This window comes from Lissotriton helveticus, chromosome 7 (assembly GCF_964261635.1).
Source record: "Lissotriton helveticus chromosome 7, aLisHel1.1, whole genome shotgun sequence".
Classification (NCBI taxonomy): Eukaryota; Metazoa; Chordata; class Amphibia; order Caudata; family Salamandridae; genus Lissotriton; species Lissotriton helveticus.
In genome coordinates, this window is record NC_136068.1 from 569804522 (window position 1) to 569817641 (window position 13120).

General features: G+C 48.3%; 1 long non-coding RNA gene across 1 annotated transcript in view; it reads left to right on the forward strand.

Moving 5' to 3' along the window:
* Nucleotides 1-3003: 3003 nt before the first annotated feature.
* The window catches only part of LOC144766896 (uncharacterized), a 35054-nt gene continuing 24937 nt past the window's right edge, over nt 3004-13120 (forward strand). Inside the window, exons 1-2 of the long non-coding RNA XR_013597970.1 lie at nt 3004-3139; nt 4728-4794. This is a non-coding gene — a long non-coding RNA (uncharacterized LOC144766896). The remainder of the gene's footprint in view (nt 3140-4727; nt 4795-13120) is intronic.

The window sequence follows — 13120 nt, forward strand, 5'->3', positions numbered from 1 at the left end:
CCGGAGATTTAATGACTCTTAGTAGCGCAGAAGGTCCCGCCTCCCTGCCCTATCTCTCCTTCATTGGCTGGCTTCCTAAACGGAGGCCAGCCATTGGAGGAGAGATCCGTCACTCCGAAGTAGCCCCGTCCTTTTCGGATTTGGGGGGCGTCATTTTTGATGTTCTTTAGACAGTGACGTTGTCTGTTACTCAGAACATCAAAACCACGCCCACAAATCCTAAAAATCCGGAAGCTTGAATCCGCCATTTTGGATCCTTCGCAGTGAAGGTAAGATCGTGTCTGTTTCCCTCCGTGCCTTCTTCCCCCTGTCTGTTTCCCGCCCCCCTCCCGCTCTCCGTGTATTTTTGCTGTTCGTTTGTGCCTTCTTTCCCCTGTCTTTTTCGGTGGGCGTCTCCCCCTGTCTGTTTCCCGCCCCCCTTGTATTGTCGCTGTCCGTTTGTGCCTTCTTTCCACTGTCTGTTTCGGTGGGCGTCTCTGCGTCTCCCCCTGTCTGTTTCCCGCCCTCCTCCCGCTCTCCGTGTATTTTTGCTGTCTGTTTGGGCGTCTCTGCGTCTCCTCGTCGCGGACAGAATCACCCCGGCGGCCGCCAACTGCACCGCTGAGCTCTCACGGGCCACCGATGACAAATATGGGCAGTCCGGCAGGGTCAGCGTTGGGGCGGGTATAGACCGCCAGCCGCCCCACGCCTCTCCTTTCATTCGGCCCGCTCACCACCCAGGGGCCCCCGGGCAGCCGCGAAACTACCAGGCCCCAGAGCCTCTCTCGCCGCCAGCAGGACCGGGGACCATTCTGGACACTCCGGGACCAGATCGTTCAGCACCCCGCGTCCTCTGCTGCACTGTTGCGGAGGCTGTAAACTGGGAGAGCCGCCGGCTCCAACAAGAGAACTGCCAGCGGAGACCCAGAATTATGGAGGGGCTCCTGCATTGCTTGACTGCCCACGAGGGTATATTGGCCCACGGAAAAGGAAATGAGCCCGGTTGCACCGTGTTGGGTGGGCCGTGAGGACGGGCCTGGACCTGTGCTGAGCCCAGAGGCTGATTGAGAAAGGGCAAGAGACACCCAGTAGCCCGTCCAAACCGGAACGATTCGGCGATCGCTTTGGGACCACAGACTGGAGGCGGCGAGATCGGTCAGGTGAGCTCGTGTGGGGCTGGGGAGCATGACAAACAAGGTGTGTGTTGTGCTAACATGAGGTTAGGCAGCTTGTGGTACACTGAAACTTTGATATTAATGTGTATTATGTTACAAACATCTGAATGCATGCTCAAACCTGGGGTGCGAGGATGAATGTGAATCTATACCACTACAGATGCAAACCGATAGTTATGGCTAAGTGAAATTTTCTGTTTGAAGATTGTGTAGCTGTAGATCACATGTTGACAGACAGAAAAGCATGAATGCCTACACAGTAATGCTTTGTGATGGTGCGCTGTGTAGGCCATGTTGCAGCTTTACAGATGTTTGCAAGTGGTATTTTGCCCAGGAACCCAGTCTTAGCCTTGGTGTAACACTCAAATTTGAATATCTATCTATCATGCACGGCCCAACTTACAAATAGGATTTCTAAAATGGGCTTGAAAAATAATAAACACAAAGTTGTCTCGTCTGCAGGTGGATTTTGTATGACTAATGCAATACACGGGCTGGGAAGGGGGTCCCATGAGCCGTGTGAGCATGACATTAAGGTGTCGTAAAGAGACTGGTGGCGTTCTCTGTAGGATAACTCATTAGACGCATGTAAAATTGTCATTTACGTGTATGGCCATTTACAGTAGCGTGTAGTGCCATGGTTCTCTTGCCCAAATGGATGCAATTAATAAGATCCTCCTTGGTTAGTGTCTCAATTCCCACAGTACATATATGGGACCAGTGATCGTGCAGGAAAATCGTAGGCAAATATTTTGGACTAACTCATTCCTAGAACATTGTTCACGGGTAGCAGAAGGCGACGAGAGGGGGGGGGGCTTTTACATTTTTTGCCCCCATTTGCATCCCTACCCAAATTGCGTCCATCTTTGCCGTTGGCTCTCCAGAGAGCATTCACCCTCTGAGCCCACCTCAGTGCTAGTAGATGGGGCATGCTAGAGCACGAAACAATAATATTCGGCATGTAAATGGTGCAACTATCGTCCTGTAAAAAATATGGTAAAGAATTCAAAATGTGTTTTCGTTTAACATATAAAAGCATTTCGTTTCAATCTGCAGCAAATTTGCATGGGCAGGACGTGGCGTTAGCTTTTAAAGAGTGCATGCAAAAAATATTAAAGGAGAAGAAAATGTAACAAAATATAATCAATGAATTCTTTGGTGTAAAACTGAATTAGCAGCCATAGCAGCTATGTACCTGGTACAACTCAGCAGTACACGCTATCAACTTCCAAAGACTCCATAGCCGAGTCGTCAGTGCTGGTTTGTCCCTGTGAGAGGCAAGTGATGGATCTGCAACAGTTGATAATATCGAAGGTAGGTATTTACACCCTACCACGTTAACCGTCTACCAGCTGCCACTGCGCTCTACCATCCTGCAGGTAGGTAAAGTAATCTTCCAACGATGCAAACCATGGCGCCCCCACCACAGGAAACAAACAAAACGTCCTGGTGGCGCATTTCGGATAAATGTGTACATTTTCAATATGCCCATTAAGGATTACGAAGTTTACTTTTTTGTGCTTGATGTCTAGTTAAATATACTTTGATTTGGGAATGTTCCACTGCGTCTTTAAAGAAGCTGGTTTGTTTTGTACCGGTGCCTCTGACTCGCCAGATTTTCCGGACAACCCGAACTATGCAAATGAGTGCAATTTGCATTAAGTGCTTGTTTTGGTAACCAAGCTGCTCCCCCAACCCTCTTCCCTGCTCGTAGAAAGACACGATGCTAGACAGGAGCACCCTCCAAAGGCTCCTGCCTTCTCCATTCCGAGACTGAAAGGGAATGTAGCTAATGCCAGACAAATTACAGATATGAAATCAAGGCTCTGTCGGGTTCTCTTTTTTAGGTCAAGGACCTAAAGGCTGCGCTGTGGGAGAGTGCTGTGTTGTGCTAACATGAGGTTAGAGATGGAAAGCTGTCTCTGGAGGCCTCTCCCTCCGGTCAGTGCCTCCTGCCTGCAGACGCTGCTCCCCGGGACCCTCAGGTGAGCCTGGCCTCTAACCCCTTGCCAGCATCCCATTGGGGGGGGCTCACTTCCGGCCACTGTGGTAGAGTGGCTGGGTGGGATTGGAACTCTGTGAGGGCTGTGAGAGCTGCGTGGGCTGTGAGAGCTGCGTGGGCTGTGAGAGCTGCGTGGGCTGTGAGAGCTGCGTGGGCTGTGAGAGCTGTGAGAGCTGTGTGGGCTGTGAGAGCTGTGTGGGCTGTGTGGGCTGTGAGAGCTGTGTGGGCTGTGAGAGCTGTGTGGGCTGTGAGAGCTGTGTGGGCTGTGAGAGCTGTGTGGGCTGTGAGAGCTGTGTGGGCTGTGAGCTGTGTGGGCTGTGAGAGCTGTGTGAGCTGTGAGGGCTGTGAGCGCTGTGTGGGCTGTGGGCTGTGAGCTGTGTGGGCTGTGAAAGCTGTGTGGGCTGTGAAAGCTGTGTGGGCTGTGAAAGCTGTGGGGCTGTGAAAGCTGTGTGTGCGTGGGTGGCTCTGTGTGTGCGTGGGTGGCTCTGTGTGTGGGTGGGTGGCTCTGTGTGTGGGTGGCTCTGTGTGTGTGTGTGTGGGTGGCTTTGTGTGTGTGGCTCTGTGTGGGTGTAAATGCAATAGGTCATGCATATGCGAGTGATTAAGCTATTGGCATTGTAAATGACAATGCCATTATTGAACGATTAAGCTATTGGCAATGTAAATGACAATGCCATTTATTTATGAAAAAACAAATTCTCTGTTTATATTTCACTACCGCACAACATCCCTCTCCCTCACTCTTTCACTACCTCACTCTCCATCTACCTCACTCTCACTACATAACTCTCTACCTCACTACTCCACTCTATCTCACTACCTCACTATCTCACAACTTCTCTCTCTCAAAACATCACTACCTCACTCTCTCACTACCTCACTCTCTAGCTCACAACCTCACAACTTCACTCTCTTTCTCTAACTCACTACCTCAATCACTCTCTATCTCACTACCTCACTCTTTCTATCTCACTAACTCACTTTCACTCTCTTTCTCTATCTCACTACCTCACAACATCCCTCTCCCTCACTACCTCACTCTTTACTACCTCAGTCTCTATCTACCTCACTCTCTCTCACTACCTCACTGTCTCTCTATTTCAATACTTCACTCGCTCTCTCTATCTTACTACCTCACACTCTCTCTGCTAATGCAATAGGTATCACATATGCAAAAAACAAAGCTAATGCCAATACAAATGACAATGCCATATGGCGTATTTTTTTTAGACATTGTATTTTATCGGTAGTAGATAATTGCTATTTGTTTCTTTAAGATATATAGATATTGTTTGGCTGTTTTTTTCAATTGATTCCTCAGGACAAAAGTGTTTAGGAGATAGTAATGTTTTGCATTTAATATGACTGTGTGTGCACATTTTACATTTCAATTCCATGTAGCGATATCTTTAGTTGACTCTAGACTTCATCGTCTGTGCTGCTAACTACAGGTCAGGGTAAATTGTTTTATATTTCAAGTTCTTTAGACGGGTATGTTGTTGTTGTTTTCGTTCAGAGGTAAGCCATTTTGTTTTTTTTTCCTAATCTTATGTTTATTCTCTCTTTTCTAGGTTCAACATGGCCCGTGGTGATTCCCTTCAGCCATGTGCACCGCTGTGCACGGAGTTGTTCAGACAGGTATGTATGTTGATTTTAGTTTATGTTAGAGGTAACTGCAAAAACAACAATGATGGACAGAATGTGGATCAATGTCACACATTCACCCCAGTCAAAAGATCTGGGCCCAAATCCATCGTTTTTCCACTCCACACCACCCTGGGTTAGACAATGGCGATATGCAAATCAGCGCTGACCCTGTGCCCCATGGGAACAGTCCAGTCCGAACTACAAAAGCCATGTCCTTCCCAGAACGGAAACAAGCATCCGAGGACCGGCCCGGTTTCGAGGTAACACCTCTCATCAGCCCGGCTAGCTTGCTTCCAGTGGTGTGGAGTGCCTGGGACTCACGTCTGAGCATCCCCAGTACACTTAGAGCGGTTACTGCAAAAACAACAATGATGGACAGAATGTGGATCAATGTCACACATTCACCCCAGTCAAAAGATCTGGGCCCAAATCCATCGTTTTTCCACTCCACACCACCCTGGGTTAGACAATGGCGATATGCAAATCAGCGCTGACCCTGTGCCCCATGGGAACAGTCCAGTCCGAACTACAAAAGGACATGGCTTTTGTAGTTCGGACTGGACTGTTCCCATGGGGCACAGGGTCAGCGCTGATTTGCATATCGCCATTGTCTAACCCAGGGTGGTGTGGAGTGGAAAAACGATGGATTTGGGCCCAGATCTTTGGACTGGGGTTAATGTGTGACATTGATCCACATTCTGTCCATCATTGTTGTGTTTGCAGTTACCGCTCTAAGTGTACTGGGGATGCTCAGACGTGAGTCCCAGGCACTCCACACCACTGAAATCAAGCTAGCCGGGCTGATGAGAGGTGTTACCTCGAAACCGGGCCGGTCCTCGGATGCTTGTTTCCGTTCTGGGAAGGACATGGCTTTTGTAGTTCGGACTGGACTGTTCCCATGGGGCACAGGGTCAGCGCTGATTTGCATATCGCCATTGTCTAACCCAGGGTGGTGTGGAGTGGAAAAACGATGGATTTGGGCCCAGATCTTTGGACTGGGGTGAATGTGTGACATTGATCCACATTCTGTCCATCATTGTTGTGTTTGCAGTTACCGCTCTAAGTGTACTGGGGATGCTCAGACGTGAGTCCCAGGCACTCCACACCACTGGAATCAAGCTAGCCGGGCTGATGAGAGGTGTTACCTCGAAACCGGGCCGGTCCTCGGATGCTTGTTTCCGTTCTGGGAAGGACATGGCTTTTGTAGTTCGGACTGGACTGTTCCCATGGGGCACAGGGTCAGCGCTGATTTGCATATCGCCATTGTCTAACCCAGGGTGGTGTGGAGTGGAAAAACGATGGATTTGGGCCCAGATCTTTGGACTGGGGTGAATGTGTGACATTGATCCACATTCTGTCCATCATTGTTGTGTTTGCAGTATGTTAGAGGTAAGGCATATTTTTATTTTTACACTGCACTGTCCTTTTACTGCTGCACTCTCTCCTCAGCCTCTCCCTGCGCCATCGCTTCACTGCTCCACTCTCTGCTCAGCCCCCCCCCCCCCATCCAGGCTGCAGCCCTCACTCCTCCACTGCACCATCACTCACTGCTGCACTCTCTCCTCAGCCTCTCACAGTACCATAGCTTCACTGATGCACTCTCCTCAGCCTCTCCCTGCGCCATCGCTTCACTGCTCCACTCTCTGCTCAGCCCCCCCCCCCCATCCAGGCTGCAGCCCTCACTCCTCCACTGCACCATCACTCACTGCTGCACTCTCTCCTCAGCCTCTCACGGTACCATAGCTTCACTGATGCACTCTCCTCAGCCTCTTACTGCACCATCCCTTCACTCTCTCCTCAGCTCCACTATACCGTCTCTTCACTGTTGCACTCTCCTTAGTCTCTCACTGCACCATCCTTTCACTGCTGCACTCTCTCCTCAGCCTCTCCCTGCACCGTCCCTTCACTGATGCACTCTCTGCTCAGCCCCCCATTGCATCGTCCCTTCACTGCTGCACTCTCCTCAGCCTCTCACTGCACCGTCCCTTCACTGATGCACTCTCCTCAACCTATCACTGCACCATACCTTCACTGATGCACTCTCCTCAACCTATCACTGCACCATCCCTTCACTGCAGCACTCTCTCCTCAGCCTCTCCCTGCGCCATCGCTTCACTGTTGCACTCTCTGCTCAGCCCCCCATCCAGGCTGCAGCCCTCACTCCTCTACTGCACCATCACTCACTGCTGCACTCTTTCCTCAGTCTCTTACGGTACCGTCCCTTCACTGATGCACTCTCCTAAGCCTCTAACTGCACCATCCCTTCACTCTCTCCTCAGCTCCACTATACCGTCCCTTCACTGTTGCACTCTGCACCCTACCTTCACTGCTGCACTCTCTGCTCAGCCTCTCCCTGCACCGTCCATTCACTGATGCACTCTCTGCTCAGCCTCCCATTGCATCGTCCCTTCACTGCTGCACTCTCCTCAGCCTCTCCCTGCACTGTCCCTTCACTCATGCACTCTCTGCTCAGCCCCCCATTGCATCGTCCCTTCACTGCTGCACTCTCCTCAGCCTCTCCCTGTACTGTCCCTTCACTGGTGCACTCTCCTCAGTCTCTCACTGCACCATCCCTTCACTGCTGCACTCTCTCCTCAGCCTCTCCCTGCACCATCCCTTCACTGATGCACTCTCTCCTCAGCCTCTCCCTGTACCGGCCCTTCACTGATGCACTCTCTCCTTAGCCTCTCCTTGCACCGTCCCTTCACTGCTGCACTCTCCTCAGCCTCTCACTGCACCGTCACTTCACTGCTGCACTCACTCCTCATCCCCACTGAACCGTCCCTTCACTGCTGCACTCTCCTCAGCCTCTCACTGCACCATCCGTTCACTCTCTCCTCAGCACCACTATACCGTCTCTTCGAACTCTCTCTCACTACCTCACTCTCTCTCACTACCTCACTCTCTCTCTCACTACCTCACTCTCTCTTTCACTACCTCACTCTCTTTCACTAACTCACTATCTCTCTCACTACCTCACTATCGCTCACACTACTACATTATCTCTCATTCACTCTCTCTCTACCTCAATCTCTACCTCACTACTCAACTCTTTTTCTCACAGCATCACAATATCACTACCACAGTAACTATCTCTCTAACACACTACTTCACATCTTCACTCTCTCTATCTCATTACCTCACTCTCTACATCACTACCTCACTCTATCTATTACTATCTCACTATCTCACTCTCACTGCCTCACTATATCACGACACACTCTCTCAAAAATTCACTACAACACTCTCACTACCTCACAACTTCACTCTCTCTCTCTAACTCACTGCTTCACTCTCTCTATCTCACTACCTCACACTCTCTCTATATACTACCTCACTCTATTTCTATCTCACTATCTCTCTCACTATATCACGACACACTCTCTCTAAAGTTCACTATATCACTCTCTCACTACCACACAACTTCACTCTCTCTCTAACTCACTACTTCACTCTCTCTCTATCTCACTACCGCACTCTCTCTCTCTCAAATACACTAACTCACTTTCACTCTCTCATACACTACCTCACTCTCTCTCTAGCTCACTACTTCACAACATTGCTCTGTTTCTATCTCAATACAGTACAACTCTCACCCTCACTACCTCATTCTTTCACTACCTCACTCTCTCTATCTCTCACTACCTCACTCTATATCTACTTCACTCTCCCACAAAACAAAAATAACTACATCACTACTCAAATGATATCTATAACACTATCTCACTCTCTCACTAACTCTCTCCATAACATCACTCTATCTATTTCGATATCACTCTCACTACCTAACTATAACACAAGTCACTCACTCAAAACAGAACTACAACTCTCTCGCTGACTCACTCTCTATCTCACTAGCTCACAAGTTCACTCTCTCTCTCCAACTCACTACGTCACTCTCTATCTCACTAACTCACTCTCTCTTTCTATCTCACTAAGTCACTTCCACTCTCTCTTACACTACCTCAATCCTTCTCTATCTCACTAGCCTCTCCCTGCACCATCCCTTCACTGATGCACTCTCTGCTCAGCCCCCCATTGCATCGTCCCTTCACTGCTGCACTCTCCTCAGCCTCTCCCTGCACCGTCCCTTCACTGATGCACTCTCTGTTCAGCCCCCCATTGCATCGTCCCTTCACTGCTGCACACTCCTCAACCTCCCACTGCACCATCGCTTCACTGCTGTACTCTCTGCTCAGCCCCCATCCACGCTGCAGCCCTCACTCCTCCACTGCACCATCACTCACTGCTGCACTTTCCTCAGCCTCTCACTGCACCATCACTCACTGCTGCACTCTCTCTCAGCCTCTCACGGTACTATCCCCTCACTGCTGCACTCTCTCCTCAGCCTCTCCCTGCACCATCCCTTCACTGATGCACTCTCTCCTCAGCCTCTCCCTGCACCGGCCCTTCACTGATGCACTCTCTCCTCAGCCTCTCCCTGCACCGTCCCTTTATTGCTGCACTCTCTCCTTAGCCTCTCCTTGCACCGTCCCTTCACTGGTGCACTCTCCTCAGCCTCTCACTGCACCGTCACTTCGCTGCTGCACTCACTCCTCATCCCCACTGCACCGTCCCTTCACTGCTGCACTCTCCTCAGCCTCTCACTGCACCATCCCTTCACTCTCTCCTCAGCTCCACTATACCGTCCCTTCGAACTCTCTCACTACCTCACTCTCTCTCACTACCTCACTCTCTCTTTCACTAACTCACTATCTCTCTCACTACCTCACTATCTCTCACACTACTACACTATCTCTCATTCACTCTCTCTCTACCTCAATCTCTACCTCACTACTCAACTCTCTTTCTCACAGCATCACAATATCTCTACCACAGTAACTATCTCTCTAACACACTACTTCACAACTTCACTCTCTCTCTCTCACTACCTCACTCTCTACATCACTACCTCACTCTATCTATTACTATCTCACTATATCACGACACTCTCTCAAAAATTCACTACAACATTCTCACTACCTCACAACTTCACTCTCTCTAACTCACTGCTTCACTCTCTCTATCTCACTACCTCACACTCTCTCTATATACTACCTCACTCTATTTCTATCTCACTATCTCTCTCACTATATCACGACACACTCTCTCTAAAATTCACTACATCACTCTCACTACCACACAACTTCACTCTCTCTCTAACTCACTACTTCACTCTCTCTCTATCTCACTACCGCACTCTCTCTCTCTAATACACTAACTCACTTTCACTCTCTCATACACTACCTCACTCTCTCTCTAGCTCACTACTTCACAACATCGCTCTGTTTCTATCTCAATACAGCACAACAACTCTCACCCTCACTACCTCATTCTTTCACTACCTCACTCTCTCTATCTCTCACTACCTCACTCTATATCTACTTCACTCTCCCACAAAACAAAAATAACTACATCACTACTCAAATTATATCTATAACACTATCTCACTCTCTCTCACTAACTCTCTCCATAACATCACTATCTATTTCGATATCACTCTCACTACCTAACTGTAACACAAGTCACTCACTCAAAAAATAACTACAGCACTCTCTCGCTGACTCACTCTCTATCTCACTAGCTCACAAGTTCACTCTCTCTCTAACTCACTACGTCACTCTCTATCTCACTAACTCTCTCTTTCTATCTCACTAAGTCACTTTCACTCTCTCTTACACTACCTCAATCCTTCTCTATCTCACTACGTCACAACATCACTCATTGTTTCTATCTCACTACCACCAAAAATCACTCCATCACTAACTCACTCTTTCACTACCTCACTCTGTCTCACTACCTCACTCTATCTACCTCACTCTCTCACTACCTCACTCTCTCTTTCTATCTCACTGTCACTTTCACTCTCTTTCACTACCTCACTCTCTCTCTCACTACCTCACAAACTCACTCACTGTTTGTATCTCACTACCTCAGAACATCCCTCTACCTCACTCTTTCACTACCTCACTTTCTCGGTCTCTCACTACCTCACTCTCTATCTACCTATCTCGCACTACATAACTCTCTACCTCACTACTCCACTCTATCTCACTACCTCACTATCTCACAATTTCTCTCTCTCAAAACATCACTACCTCACTCTCTTACTACCTCACTCTCTAGCTCACAACCTCACAACTTCACTCTCTTTCTCACTACCTCAATCACTCTCTATCTCACTACCTCACTCTTTCTGTCTCTCTAACTCACTTTCACTCTCTCTCTATCTCACTACATCACTCTATCACTCTATGCTTATATCTCACTACCTCACAACATCCCTCTCCCTCACTACCTCACTCTCTATCTACCTCACTCTCTCCACTACCTCACTCTCTCTCTATTTCAATACCTCACTCGCTCTCTCTATCTCACAACCTCACTCTCTCTATGCTAATGCAATAGTTATCACATATGCAAAAAACAAAGCTAATGCCAATACAAATGACAATGCCATTTATTTAGGGATACAAAAAGATAAAAAAAATAATGAGCAATACCAATAGCTCTACCTATAATATTGCCGAGACCATTGCATTGTAAATGCTTGTTCTAATCCTGCATGTAGAGTTTGACATTAGCCTACGGCCCTCAATCTGGATCCCTGGGGCTTGATGAATTAGCGTCCTATGTAAGCCTGGGACTGCTGTTCCTTTTATTTATCCTTCATGTTTGTTTGTCTTAGTTACACAGCACAGGAGTGCTGCGCCACTCGCTGTCTTAGCTTCATATGCCGCACGATCTCTTAATTCGTAAGCTCACTAAATTTAGAGCGCTTTGACACTCACACATTACAATGTCAGTGTGGGTATGGCAATATTCTGGTCTAAAAGTTACACTACCCCTACATAGTTACAAGAACCACAAAGTTGTTGTGTGTTACGAAGGGTGCACAGTATGAATGCACAATACAATAATCCACCACCATAGTCGGGATAGACAATTGCACATCTTTGACGGCATGGATGAAAATATGATATGTTTTGCACCTGACTATAATGTGTAAACTACCGCTACAGATTAACCTATAAGTTTGTTTTACAGATTATTCTGTTGCCTTTCATTGAATGCTGAAAGGAAAACTGTAAGTTTGGGGTTGATTTAGTGACACAGAGACGGGTGCACCTTAGAGTGGGCATACCCATCGTGCCACCCCTGGTCCTGATGAAAGCCTCGCTAAATCGGCACACAGAGGCTGAAACATGCTGTTTGGATGTCACGGGCCAATTTAACCTCATATGACATCCCCTGCTGCTTTTAATCTTGCCTTATTGTTCAATCATAAAAATGTAAGAAACAATAAAGACAATGTTATTCACTTCTCGATTTCACGCACACTCACTTTTTCACCTAGAAAACACCTGCTCCGCTGTAATCAGGCGTCAAAGTACCCCCAAGTGGCATTCGGCTGCTCGGGTGGGAACGCTTAGATGAAGCATGTCACTAACTAGGTTGGTGAGTAAGGGTTCTTTTATAAGAAGTTTCTTTCTCTCACTTTCGTTAGTACAATTGGCTTGATTTTTGTTTCAGAATAACTCCTTTATTGTTGTTAGTATTGTCTGAGTCCCCATGCGGTTTTCCATCTCTCCCCCCTCCACCACACCTGTTTACCTCCCTGTGTTTACCTGTGTCCTCTTGAGTCTTGTCCTATAAACAAATTCCCTGAATTCCCCATCCCAGGTCAAGTTCCTAAACTTACTCAGCCAAACAGAGGGCACATTGAAATCCACTCACATTGCAGGGTCTTGTGGCAATGTCCAGTGTGAGGCATCCTGCATGTATCTATGTGCACAACCCCTCGATACTGCTCCGCTTCTTCTCCCCCATCTCCCATGGGTAGGGCCGACACAGCAGCAAAGCCTCCGCGGGGCGGTCCACACACCCGGATCCCCCACCCCATATTGATGCATATCAGAAGAGAGATATCTACATTACCATTAGGGTGATGACTGGCCTTGCACGCAGGGCTTGCACCATGTCATTGACCAAAGTTCATGAGTCACGGTCATTTCGGGTCTCTCTCCAGTCCAGGTCTTTCATTGAAGCAGTACCCCGGTGTTCCATGTCTCCCTTTCGCATGCAGCCTATTTCCTGGAAGGTTTGAGGCAAAACTTCCAGGAAACATGTTTTTTGTTCCTCGCAGGGATCCATCCCCTGTCACCCTCCTGTCGGCCCAGGGTTGGCACCTTTCTTTCTTTTGGCCTCCAACCAGTCTCATGCCTCCCGCAGCATCTGAAAGAAGATAGTCTTTTCCTCATCCTGCATTCTGAGCCGTGCAGGGAACAGTAAAGCGTATTTGATATTCAGCTGGTGC